The following is a 13,404-nucleotide window of genomic DNA, read 5'->3' as shown; positions in this document are numbered from 1 at the left end:
AAATTATTCAGTTTGGAAAAAAAAAGTAATTTCTCTATGCTTTAAGCATCATAAATTATAACTGCAAAAAGAAAACAAATTTAGGATGCATAAAACATCCGAAGAAATTACATTCTTTGATGCACTAGATTTGCTACTTTTTTTTTTTTAATTGTAGGAGCGGAAAAAAAAAACTAAATAAATAGTGCTATCTATTCGTTCGTAAAAAGTAATATTTTTGTTGATCCCATGTTGTCGATGTGGACACTTTCATTTTCTTCTCCCACCAGCGATATTTCTATTTGATATGAACCGGGACACTTTATATTACCCGTGTGAATTTTATCAAGATCTGAACGGGACTTCAATTTGGTTCAACATCAGAACTAAGTGATGAAATTTAAATAACAATTCCATTTGATTACATGCGATAAAACTTAAGCCATTTCTTAAAAACACTTATAAGCTGAAAATATATTTTCGTTCATCATTCGTTACTCTTGAGCCTGTTTGGTGCTACTTAAGACATTTTCCAATCTGTTGTAATTATGTAGAGTAGGGTACAATGAATCTTGGCATTACATGAGATTCCACTGATATGGGGGGGGGGGGTTATGTGCTACCTCAGAAAAATGCTGCATATTCTAGCTAGAGTCTCAAATATAAATTCCTTTATTAGACAAATTATAACATTATACTGCTAGAATATAGATAGGAAACTTGGATGCTCATAGTATGCAGTATACATGGCAATTATTACCAGTTAGTATGAAGTTCCACAATATGAAATTAATTCAATATGCAACTTTAAATAGTGAGATGTTAGGAACTCAGTGATTTATAGTTGAAGTAATTTTAATTCACTTCATTAGCTAATCCTCTTTTATATAGAAAAGGGATTCTAAATTAGAGGAAGAATTGCAGTTTCCCTTAATAATTCTGAATTTTTTCCTCTATAAAAAACGTAATCTTTTACATTTACTATTGTAACTTTTACCATTATGTATTTTACCTACACAGTTTCTGTTCAATTTATAACATTATTTTTGCCCTTATTTTGTTCCCCATTTAAGTAAAAATTCATTATCAATTTTCAGTGATAAGAAAGGTTATCTTATGAAAATATATTCCAACTTCTTTTCTATACCAGGATGAGTTGATAGATGGTTTTCCCAAAGCTTCATTATTTGTATTCTGTCAAAGAAGTGTTTCTATTATTCTTCATCATTATCATACATCGTTTTCAGTGCTTACATATACAATTTTTTTGTCCTCTCCTACATGAGGTCTCCCAAAATTAGCTTTTACCATTTTTCATGTCTTTAGTCTTTGTCATTTGCAGAGCAGAGCAGATTAACTTCCATTTAAATCACTTAACATTTCTTTACCCTACTCTCTTGTACACATCTGATTCCTTTTATACCCCTGTTTTTCTCTTCATTTGTGCTGCATCATTCATACATATTACACATCCAGAAAAGATGTTTGCTTCATTTCTTTCAAATCTTCACACATCTTCTGCATTCAGTGCTTGTGTTTCACTGTCGTGCAGCATTGCACTTTGTCTACTTGTGCCATACAATCTTTCTTGCACTTGGAGAGAGAATCCCCTTGTTGCCAGAGATATAACTCCTTGAGCTTTTCCTACTCATTCTTATATTGATTTCTATGCTTTTGGAACACCCTCCTCTCCTGCAATTTAGGTCAGTTAAATAATGGAAACTATTAACTACTTCTGGAGAGCCCTCTGGCCATTTGTAATGATTTACATTATGGGTGCTCTTAGTGTTAGCGATTTCTGTGCATCTGTTACAAATGAGGTCTTCCCTATCAGCTAATTTGTAATCCTACATACATCATGAACATTTTGTTTACATTAAATACATCATATAGAATTCCTACTTCTTTTCTTTACTTCTGCATTTGGAATTTATTCCCTAAATACTTCGATAGATTCAGCTTTGAGATCTAGGTCATTAAGTGGTTAGAGTATTCAGCTCACTGTCACAAGGTCGTGAGTTCAATTTCTGGTAACGCATTGTGTCCTTGAGCAAGACACTTTATTTCACGTTGCTCCAGTCCACTCAGCTGGCAAAAACGAGTAGTACCTGTATTTCAAAGGGCCAGCTTTGTCATACTCTGTGTCACACTGAATCTCCCTGAGAACTACATTAAGGGTACACGTGTCTGTGGAGTACTCAGCCACATGCATGTTAATTTCACAAGCAGGCTGTTCTGTTGGTGGGATCATGTGGAACCCTCATCGTCGTAACCGTCAGTGTACCAGTTAACATGACTTACACAGCTCTCACGAGCTATTCATCTGCACCTAGGTTTTGTAACAACCAAGATATTAGTTTACTTTTTCAGTTACATAAGTCAGTCATGAGAGGAGATGACAGTACCCATAATCTTTATAGTTCCTTCCAAGACTGATAAGATTGCAGTTGGTGTCCAGCCTAAATATCTGTACTACAAACATGTGCAAAAGGTAATGGAGGGTTGATCCAAATGCTGGCTGTTGTTTGAATGTTGCTAAAAGCACTCAAGGACCATCCATTTGTTGAATGATTTGAACATTAAAAATCAAAAGTATATTGAAATTCATATTAAGAAGTTATATTGGTTTCAATTTTTGGCACAGGACCAGCAATTTGGAGGTGGGAGTGTAAGTTGATTACATCAACTCATGCTCAACTGGTCCTTATTCTATCAACCCCAAAGTCGACCTCAGTAACATTTGAACTCGGAATGTAAAGACAGACAAAATACAGCTAAGCATTTTACCTGGCACAGTAATGATTATGCCAGCTCACCACCTTACATTAAGAAGTAATATTACTTAATGACCGATATTATTTTTACACATTAAATAATGTTAGTTAACGACCAGCATTTTTTTTTTCTTTTACTTGGAAAGTATGGGAGAGAACTCTGGACCAACTTAGCTTTTGTTAAAGCTCTTCAGCAGAAGTGCAGCTTCTTTATACTAGATGATAGATAGTGAAATAACCAAGTAATACAGTGTGGTGAGCATGATAACTTTAGTTAGTCAACATTATATTCATGTCGAGGAGAGTAAACATTCATGAATTATGCTTAAATCAACCAGCAAAGATAAGTGCAATAACTCAAATAAAAATAATTTTAAAAACTGCTCTTTGAAATGGGTTTGTTCCCAAGAGTTTTTATTTATATTAGAAATAGGCAACATAGTGAGAGAAGAATAGTCTGAGCTTTGGCAGACACAATGACAACTCTGGACGTGTTTTAATTTTATTAGACCTCTTCAGCAAAACATAGCCATTCACATATTTGCAAGATTAATAGAGGGAAAGGAATATATGTATATACTACAATGAATATTTGTTGGTAAAGAATGAGAAATACTGGGAAACTATATTTTCCTAAGATGTCATCTATGTTATAGTTAGTTAAATACATGAAAGTATATTTAATGACTGGAAGATTTAAAAACAATGTATGATAAACAACTTTGGATGTGTTTCAATCCTATTAGACCTCATTAGCTAAGCATATATTTAACTGTACTTGCTGAAGCATTGTTGAGAGAATCACCAAGTAAATGAACAAAAATATACATTGATTGATTGATGTAGAAAAAATAGAAATGTTCAGAAAATATATATAATTGTTGTCCATTGAAGTTTACGCTTCACTGAAGAGGTTTCATAAAATCTGAATACGTCTAGAACTGTCTTCCATATTTGTCAAAAGAATGAAAACTGCATTCTTTTTTCAATGTAACTTTTTTGTTACACTCTGAATTGAATGCTAACACTAACTATAACAACTCAACTGTGAAGTGTTAGAACCACTTGTCAGGCAAATTAATTCAAATAAAGCCCATTGATATTTACCTCAACTATACAAATATATCACATATAGGTTCATGAATGAGCTGTATTGACATGAATTGGAATTACAAGCATGTTGGTGTGCTTATGAAAAGTAGGGATTGACAATAGATGTAGTTACAAGGTTTGACTTTATGAATTTGTCTGGTTAAATATTTAATCACTACTGACAGAGGTGAAAGCTCTTTTCCCTGCTTCAGAGAGAATAGTTACAGGACTGTTTTTTTCCCCACTTATAATCTTTACACTTTACTTTCATTAATATCATTAAAAGGCCATGAACATCACAAGAAAAACTGATGCAAATGAAATTAGATGCACTTCCCAGACACAAAAACATGCTTCTGTGCAGTAAATTACAACTCACAAACCATGGCATAGTCATTTGTCTTAGTCAGTTCTCTTCTAATACTTACAAAAGCAGAATCAAAAATTAATTCCCTTCTATCCTTTTTCTTTTCATGGTTCATAACTGAAAATAGGTATATTTAAAGCATTTATTCAAATATCTAAGTGTCTGAAATGTGTCCTATTATAAATTTTCAAGCTAATAAATTCATCTTTGAAACTGATAATTGTTTGCAATATTTGCACCTACACTGTTTTGATCAGTTCAAGATGTATACATACAATTAGTAGCAAGCTATATTCAAGTATGAACTTAATTTCAGTTTTATAGAGTAAATCCTTGATTTCATAGAGGCAAGCAGGTGTTTCTATTATTGCCAAAACTCTGTTAAATCAAAGATAAACTAATTTTCTAATCACTTTTAATGTAAAATGAAAATCCATGGAAAGTGGACATTAAACGATGATGATGATGACACACATTTGTACAATATAAAATTAACTCATAATCATGTATATATGCTTTTTACTTGCCTTTTTTACTATACAGTAGAAAAGTATTTTGCTGTGACAATCATAATAGTACTATATTGTATTATTATTATTATTTATTCCATTAAATTTGAAATTCATTAAACCAGGTTCCATTAAACTGAGGGTTTATTGTGATTGCTTCTCCAAAACTAGTTTGTTACTATGTGCACATCCAAGAATAAAGCATTTTATGATAACGATCAGACTAGTCAAAATGTAGTATGGATTTAACCCTTTAGCATTCACATTAGTTTGTCAAAAGTGATGCATATTTATTCACGTTGTTTTTAATTAATCATGCATTATTTTGTAACTTTGAGTGTTTAATGAGGTAACTTAATTTTTTTTAGAATGATAATGTAGTGTTGGTGTGAGAGGCCAGCTCTGACCAGTTTGAACATAAAGCAGATAGAATATTTTGGCCAGATATGGCTGGTTTAAATGCTAAAAGGTTAAATATTAAAAATTCCTAATCTCAGTTGTTTACTTCATTTGAAAAAAAATCAGATCTCTTCAGTTTTGCTCACAGATTAAAAAATTTTTTTTTTTTAACTAAACAATTTGAAACTTTGTATACTGGTATAATTTCTCATGCTGAACATGGTTTACTTTCCACATTTTTGACAAAATTTTATATTTTATAAGTTATTTCGTGTTGTCATATTTGGGTAATTTTAATCAATCAACGACGTGTATTCAGCTGAAGAAAGCTACTGCCGTAATTGAAGAGCAACAACTTCTGGGTCATCTCTACTAAATGTCACCACTCCATCTTCTATTTTCTACGTTCTATTTTATTTTTTTGTTTATTGCCTGTGTTGCATATTACACGCCTTGTTTTTTTTTTTGTTTGTTTTGTTTTTCGCTCGCCTCTTTGTACGAGTGATGAAAATACAAATGTACAAAGTGGTGATCAAAAAGCATGTAATATACTATACAAGCAATAAACAAAAATAAAATAGAACATAGAAAATAGAAAATAGAGTGGTAATATTTAGTAGAGATGACCTGGAAGCTGTTACTCTTCAATTACAGCAGTAGCTTTCTTCAGATGAATACACATCGTTGATTGGTTAAAATTACCCAAATACGACAACTTTAACATGAAATAACTTCTAAAATACAAAATTTTATCAAAACGTTGAAAGTAAACAATGTTCAACATGAGAAATTACACCAGTATAGAAGTTTCAAGCTGTTTAGTTAAAAAAAAATAATTTTAAAATCTGTGATCAAAAAATCTACTACGTTTTTTCCTTTTCAAAACCATGGAAGTTTGCGGTAGATGAAAATGTGCTTTAACTGTTTTGATATCAACCTACCTGAGACTGACCCTGGTTCTATGATGCAAGTTTTCTGTTTTAAAGGGATCCAAATTAAAGTTTTCCATCAAATTTCTGACTTAATTTATGTTCCAAATACCAGTTTAATAATGATTAAATTACTTTGCTAAATTCTTAATTATTCTCAAAATTAATTGAAACAAATGCAGTGTATATCAACAGGAATATGGTAACCAAAGGGTTAAAGCAGTGATTCTCAGACTGCCTAATATCAGTCCACTCACTCACAGAAATACTAGTGAAGTTTTTGCCCGTATCCTGCCCTTCTTAATAGAGTGTGCATCCGTACAGTTCTTTTGTCATTGTGGTGTTGAATAATTTAAACATTTTTAAAAATCATTTTACTTTTATTAAATATGACAAATTGGCCATCCCTTTGTCCCCCCCCCCCCATCTGACTGCCATAAGAAACACAACTTAAAGTTTTTTTCTCCACAATATTTAACATGATTATATAAACACAGAATAAATCTCTTTTGGAATAGTGTAACTTGAAGCAGATAGAGTTATAAATAATAATATGTAAATATCTGACAGGGTGGGTTATGGTTTAGTCACCCATATTGTAAATCAGGTGGTTCTCGAAAGAGTCATACCCAGTGATGGGTAAAAGTGATGCCTGAGATAGAAATAATTACAGAGGTATCAAATTGTTGGATCAAGTGATGAAAGTCACAGAGAGGGTCATAGCCCAACTAATTATGGAAGGATTTAGTCTAGATGAGATATGGTTTGGTTTTGTGCCAGGGAGAAGCACCACTGGTAAGACAACTGCAGGAGAAATATCTAGCCAAAGATAAACCTCTGTTCTTGGCTTTTGTTGACATGGAGAAAACCTTTGACAGTGTCCCCCGATCCCTTATCTGGTGCTTAATGTGGAAACTAGGGATAGATGAGTGGTTGGTGAGAGCTGTACAAGCCATGTACAGGGACACTACCATTGAGGTGAGGGTTGGCAACAAGTACAGTGAAGAATTCAGGGTACAAGTAGGAGTTCACCAAAGATTGGTCCTCGGCTCCCTCTTGTTCATCATAGTCCCCCAAGCAATAACAGTGGAATTTAAGCTGCCTGGGAGCTCTTCTATGCTGATGACCTTGTTCTTATAGCTGAATCACTACCAGAACTAGAGAAGAAGTTTCAGGTATGGAAGCAAGGTCTAGAATCAAAGAACCTTTGAGTTAACCTAGCAAAAACCAAAGTCTTAGTAAGAAGGAAGGTAGACAAGTCACAAATCCCTTCAAGTAGATAGCCTTGCTCAATCTGTAGAAAAGGCGTTGGTAAAAATTCCATAAGATGTACCCAGTATAAGCTATGGACACATCAGGGGTGCAGCAATAACAAAGGAAGGTTTATTGGGAAAATAGCTTTTGTGTGTGGAAGATGCACAAGTACAGTAAACACCAAAAATGTACAGAAAATAGACTCCATCAACTGCCAGGGGGATAAGCTAGAGGTAGTAGATAGCTTCCATTATCTAGGTGACCAAGTTAGTAGCGGAGGTGGATGCTCTGAGAGTGTAGCTGTGAGAATAAGAATAGGCTGAACAAAGTTCAGAGAGCTCCTACCTCTACTGGCAATAAAGAGCCTCTCTCTCTCAGATTGAAAGGCAGATTTTATGATGACTGTGTGCGAACAGCTACACTACAAGGCAGTGAAACATGGGCTGTGACAGCCGAAGACATGCATAGGCTTGAAAGAAATGAAGCCAGTATGCTTCGCTGGATATGCAGTGTCAATGTGCATGTTCGACAGTGTAAGCATCTTGAGAGAAAAGTTGGGCAAAAGAGGCATCAGATGTGGTGTGCAAGAGAGATGACTGCACTGGTAAGGTCATGCGATGCGTATGGACTAGGACAGCTGTGTAAAGAAGTGCTGATCTCTGTTGAGGTAACCTGTGGTAGAGTTAGACCCAGGAAGACATGAGATGAGGTGGTGAAGTATGATCTTCAAACTTTGGGCCTCACAGAGATCTTTGGCAATATGCTGCATTTGAGAAGACCCATCAAGCCAAGTGAAATCATAGTCAAGACTGATTCTGGTGTCACATACTGGCACCTGTACCAGTGGCATGTAAAAAGCACCTTTTGAGCACTGGGTCTCACGGAGGCAAAGCGGCTGATGCCAGTGGTATGTGAAAAGCTCTTTTTGAGTAATGGCCCTCATGGAGGCAACGATTGAGACCTTTGGTGTTATGTCATGCTTGAGAAGACCCATCAAGCCAAGTAAAATTGCAGTCATGGCAGATACCAGTGTCATGCAAATGGCACCCTTGCCAGTAGTACATAAAAGCACCCATTACACTCTTGGAGTGGTTGGCATTAAGAAGAGTATCCAGCCGTAGAAACCATGCCAAATCAGACTGGAGTCTGGTGCAGCCTTTCAGCTTGCCAGCCCTGGTTAAACCATCCAACCCATGCCAGCATGGACAAACAACAAACACTAAATGATGATGATGATGACTGAGTTAGAAAGCCCTTTGGATATAAAAGGTCAAAGGTTACCTGTGGAACTCAAACCTATATCTTCTGTAAACCTGACAGGTGTTCTACCATGGGACCAAAGCAATCCTTTGAATTTCTCTATTTTAGAAACTTTATTTTTTATAGCTTTTATATTCTTTGAGTTTCACCATTCCAAAAGAGAATTATTTCATATTCTCTTGAAGTTTATAAATTCTTAAGTTGTTTACAGTATGAATGGTTTTCTTTTATCCACAAATTCTAACTCTATAATACCTTGTGTTATTTTAACCTCTTATGCTAAGTATTTTTTCAGCAGGAGAAAATAGAGGCACAAAATAATCTAAATTTTATATAAAAATTATCATAGTCTGGTTCTAAAATAATTTTGGAGTAATAACTCCTAGAGTGAACCAAAGAATCACAGTTTAGATTTGCTTGGCTTTTATCATCTTTAGTGAAGTTATAAACTCAATGAGACTATACATCAGTCTATATTCATAATGCATCATTTAGTGTAGTGGTTTCCAGCCACTACACAAATGGTAGCCTGATACCACATGATCCACAGCTCATGGCCATACAGAAAAAATAAATTTTTTAATGCTATTTCTAATTTATTAACTATTACAGTCTGCAGGGTGTTTTTGCATCATATATGTAATAATTAAATTATACATTATGCACTTTGAGGTAATATTTGTTCCCACTTAAATGTGAATGTTCTGTTAGAACACACTTTACTGCAGAGATACCATGGGAGAAGCTCTCATACAGGCTTTTGGTGCAGAATGCACACTTGTTTGTTTTTATCACCAGCATGGATTCTGTACCAAAAGCCTGTATGTGAGTTTTTCTCATGCTATCTACCACAGTAAAGTTTGTTCTAGCAGAACATCCACGCTAATATGTATTTTTTATTATGCACTTTATTGTTTTGTTACAGGCATGATTCCCTAGTCTGGATTAATTGTTTTACATGAGACTGATCCATAGTACAAAAAAAAAGGATGGGGACAGATACTCTAGTGACATAGATTTGAGGAAAATAATGTAACACGCACAAAATATAGGAAACAATTTTATATCAGAAAGTTTTCCCAGCCTTAATCTAAAAACAACTTTGGATTTTTAATCCTTGAAGAAAACAAGCAAGTCTAACAACTCAAGGGTTGGTGTTTCAACCTAGTTAAGTCTCATCAGTTTCAGTGAGATTGGAACAGCATGTTTTGTCAAAATATTTAATTTATATTCCATTTAATATCAAAAATAAATCATTTGGTAGTGTAGATTTAGAGTTATGTAATTTTCCTCAAATCCCTTTGCTAAATCAACCTCACCGAATGAAAATTAATCCCTGTGTGATATTTTTTGCTGGACACAATATATTTTATTTTCAGTTTCACTATTTTAATTTTAAATAGTTTATGATATTTTCTAATGCTACTCCTGTCTCCTTTATGATATCTAATAATAATGGTAGTATCTTGAGTCCAAGAAAAACAGTTCTGAAATTTTTTTTGAACATTCTTCACAGATGATTTGTTTGTAGTGATAAAATGTTTTTGATGCACAGTAGCTTATTGCTTCCACCAAATCAATATTACATGTACAGGTGCTTAGTGTCACATGTCAAATATCAAAGTGATTGCAAAGATGAAATCTTTTGCTCAAGAATACAACACACCACATGGTCTGGGAATTGAACCCTCAATCTCATGATCATAAGTGCAGTACCCTAACCACTAGACCACATGTTCTCATAAATATATTTGCAGACTCTTGCATAACAATACAAGGGTGGGCTGTAAACTTCATAGGCTGACTATGAAGGAGTGATGCCAGAGCTCTGAAATCTTGCATGCATTAATTTCAACTCTTCTTGTTATTAATAACTACATTGTTTCTTTCCAACTAAACTAGCACTTGACTGTTCAAAGAAGACTTCAAAAGTAACTAGTAGAAACTTATCTTGGAAATGGGCAAAATTTTGGCATTGTGATGTTATCAAGTACCTGCAGAAAAAGGGTTTAGCCCCCAACAACATTCATGCTGACATGGTTGCTACATTAAGGGATGATGCTCCAGCTTTATCAACAGTGCAAAAGTGAGCAGTGGAATTTAGGAGGGGAACAAAGAGGCTTGAAGATGACCCAAGGCCTGGACGTCCTGCAACTGCCACCTCTGAGGAAAACACTGATCATGTTCACCACATGATGATGGATAACAGATAATTGATCATATATCAAAATAAGAGAATTGAGAATATTCTGCACAATGAACTTGGCATGACAAATGTTTCTGTTTGGCAAGTGGTCTTCTGACACCTCTTCAAAAGCGCACCGGCTGATCACATCATGGGAAAATCTGACATTATTTGAGGTAGATCCAGCTGGTTTCCTTGAATGTTTCCTAACCTAGGATGAGTCTTCACTTCATCACTTTCAGCCAGAGAAAAAAAACAATCCATGCAGTGGAAACACCCCTCCTCACCTGCTCCAAAGAAGGCCAAGGTTGTTTCTTCTGCAGAGAAGGTGATGGCCTCAGATTTTTGGGATGCAAAAGGCATTTTGTTTATTGACTATTTTCAAAAGGGCCACACCATCAATGGAGAGTACTATGCCAACTTGCTGAGGTAATCACGAAAAACTATCAAGACCAAAAGCCTTGGAAAACTGAGAGAAGTCTTGTTTCATCGGGACAATGCTCTAGCACACAAGTCCTTGGTTTCAATGGCTACTATGCATGACTGTGACTTTCAACTGGTTGATAACCATCCCTATTCTCCTGATTTGGCCCCATCTGACTATCATCTGTTCCCCAACATGAAGAAACATTTGGCTGGGAACTAGTATTGCAGTGATGATGATGTCACATCTGTTGTTGATTACGTTTTTGACCAACAGGATGAAAGTTTTTTCACCAATGAGATCCAGTGGAATAATTGTACAAACCACAAGAGGATTTATGTTGCAAAATAAACCTCATTTGGTCATATTCCATGAGAATATCTTGGTCAACCTATGAACTTTTCAGCCTACCCACTTATATACATCCTTATGCTTTACAACATACACACTGGCCAAAATAAGTTTAAGACTGATGATGACAGTTGTATTCCTTCATTAATTTATTTATAACAACAAAACTGTATAAAATTATTTTACTTCTTACAGTTTATGTAGAATTTTTTTCTCTTTCGAATGATATAGGCATTAGATATCTTTCTACAATTTGAATAATTTGAATGCACAATTAATTCAAATGATTAATAATTGTCAGCAAAATAAGTTTAAGACCGTACCAAAATTATTTTGTTTAAGACCATACCAAGATTATGCAAATGAATAAACCAAATGGGTGATCATATAGCTGGTCATACTGCACGGTTTGGTTTAATAACCGAGCATTGTTACACATTAATTCGCTATGGGAAAGCATCGTAGTATCAGTCCAGTTACTAGATCAAAGATCGTGTTGCTTCATCAGCAAATTGTGTTCGTCATGAACATTAGCAAGCAATTAGGATGCAGCAAAATGGCTTTTGTTCAAGCATGGAAGCTTTACTAAGCCACTGGTCAATACAAAGATCAGCAAAGAATGGGTGCTCCGAAAAAAACAACAGTACAGATGGATCGGCAAATTCATAGGCTCTCTGAAGGTAACTGAATGCTAACAACAGTGGACATTTGCAAGCAATTATCTGATGAAACTGACATCAGCTTTACACCACAAACTGTCAGAAACTGCCTAAAAGAATTTGGACTGTTTGGCCAGATCACTCGAAAGAAGCCAATAATTTCTGAGATGAACTGGCAGAAGTAGATCAAGTTTGCTAAAGGCCATATTGAATCAGACGGAAAGACTTATGTTAGATGCCATCCAACTGAAGAATTCCATCCTAAGTGTGTCAAGAAAACAGCGTAAGCAGGAGATGGGGGTGGGGGGGTTAATGGTGTGGAGTAAAGTGTTCAGCAGTTTAGGTGTTGGTCAAATTGTTAAGGTTGATGGCAGACTGAACAATGTAGGCTATCTGCAATTAGTAAATGAAAATGTGCTGCCATATTTAGATAATCAGATGACACTGGGATCTATTTTCCAGCAGGACAATTGCCTCATTCATAAGGCTAGGGAAGTTTTGCAATATTTTGAGTGCAATAATATGGTAGTTATTGAATCCAATAGAAAATTTATGGAATTATGTTTCTAAAAGAGCTCATGCTAAAAAATCAACAAATTTGTCCCAATTATATTATTTTATTGAAGAAATATGGCAGAACATTCCAAGTAATTTTTGTGCTCATTTGTCGAACTCCATGTCCTGCTGTTGTAAGGCCATAATTGAAAATAATGGCTATGAAACTAGATTCAAATAATAAATTTTTGTTCGTTGATCATTCGTGCTGTAAATTTTTAATTTAAACAAAATAATGTTGGTATGGTCTTAATCTTATTTTGCCAACAATTTTTAATCATTTGAATTAATTGCGGATTAAAATTATTCAAATTGATATATAACGCCTATATCATTTGAAAGAGAAAAAAATTCTTCATAAACTGTAAAATGTAAAACGATTTTATATAGTTTTGTTAAAAATAAATTAATGAAAGAACAGAACTGTCATCATTGGTCTTAAACTTATTGTGGCAAGTCTATAGATATCCAAGCATAACATTACGATATTACATATACCTCCATTCATTAGAATATATCCCTATATATTACAATATATACACCTCTACATTACATTACAGAATATACAGCTCTCTATATTTTTTTACTTCTCCCTACACTGCAACAAACACACACATAAACACACTTGTACATACATACATGTATTTATATATATATATATATATAT

General features: G+C 34.5%; 1 protein-coding gene across 5 annotated transcripts in view; it reads left to right on the top strand.

Moving 5' to 3' along the window:
• LOC106877628 (early endosome antigen 1) overlaps positions 1–13,404 on the top strand; it is a 115,261-nt gene that overhangs the window by 1,679 nt on the left and 100,178 nt on the right. Inside the window, exon 2 of one of the 5 annotated variants that reach the window (XM_052970460.1) lies at positions 5,090–5,190. The exons of the other annotated variants lie outside the window; for them this stretch is intronic. The gene's annotated coding sequence lies outside the window, so the exon portion shown is untranslated. The remainder of the gene's footprint in view (positions 1–5,089; positions 5,191–13,404) is intronic. 5 annotated transcript variants of the gene reach the window in all.

Source organism: Octopus bimaculoides, chromosome 1 (genome assembly GCF_001194135.2).
Source record: "Octopus bimaculoides isolate UCB-OBI-ISO-001 chromosome 1, ASM119413v2, whole genome shotgun sequence".
Taxonomy (NCBI): Eukaryota; Metazoa; Mollusca; class Cephalopoda; order Octopoda; family Octopodidae; genus Octopus; species Octopus bimaculoides.
Note: the sequence above shows the minus strand (reverse complement) of the source record. Positions and strands in the feature narration are given on the sequence as shown.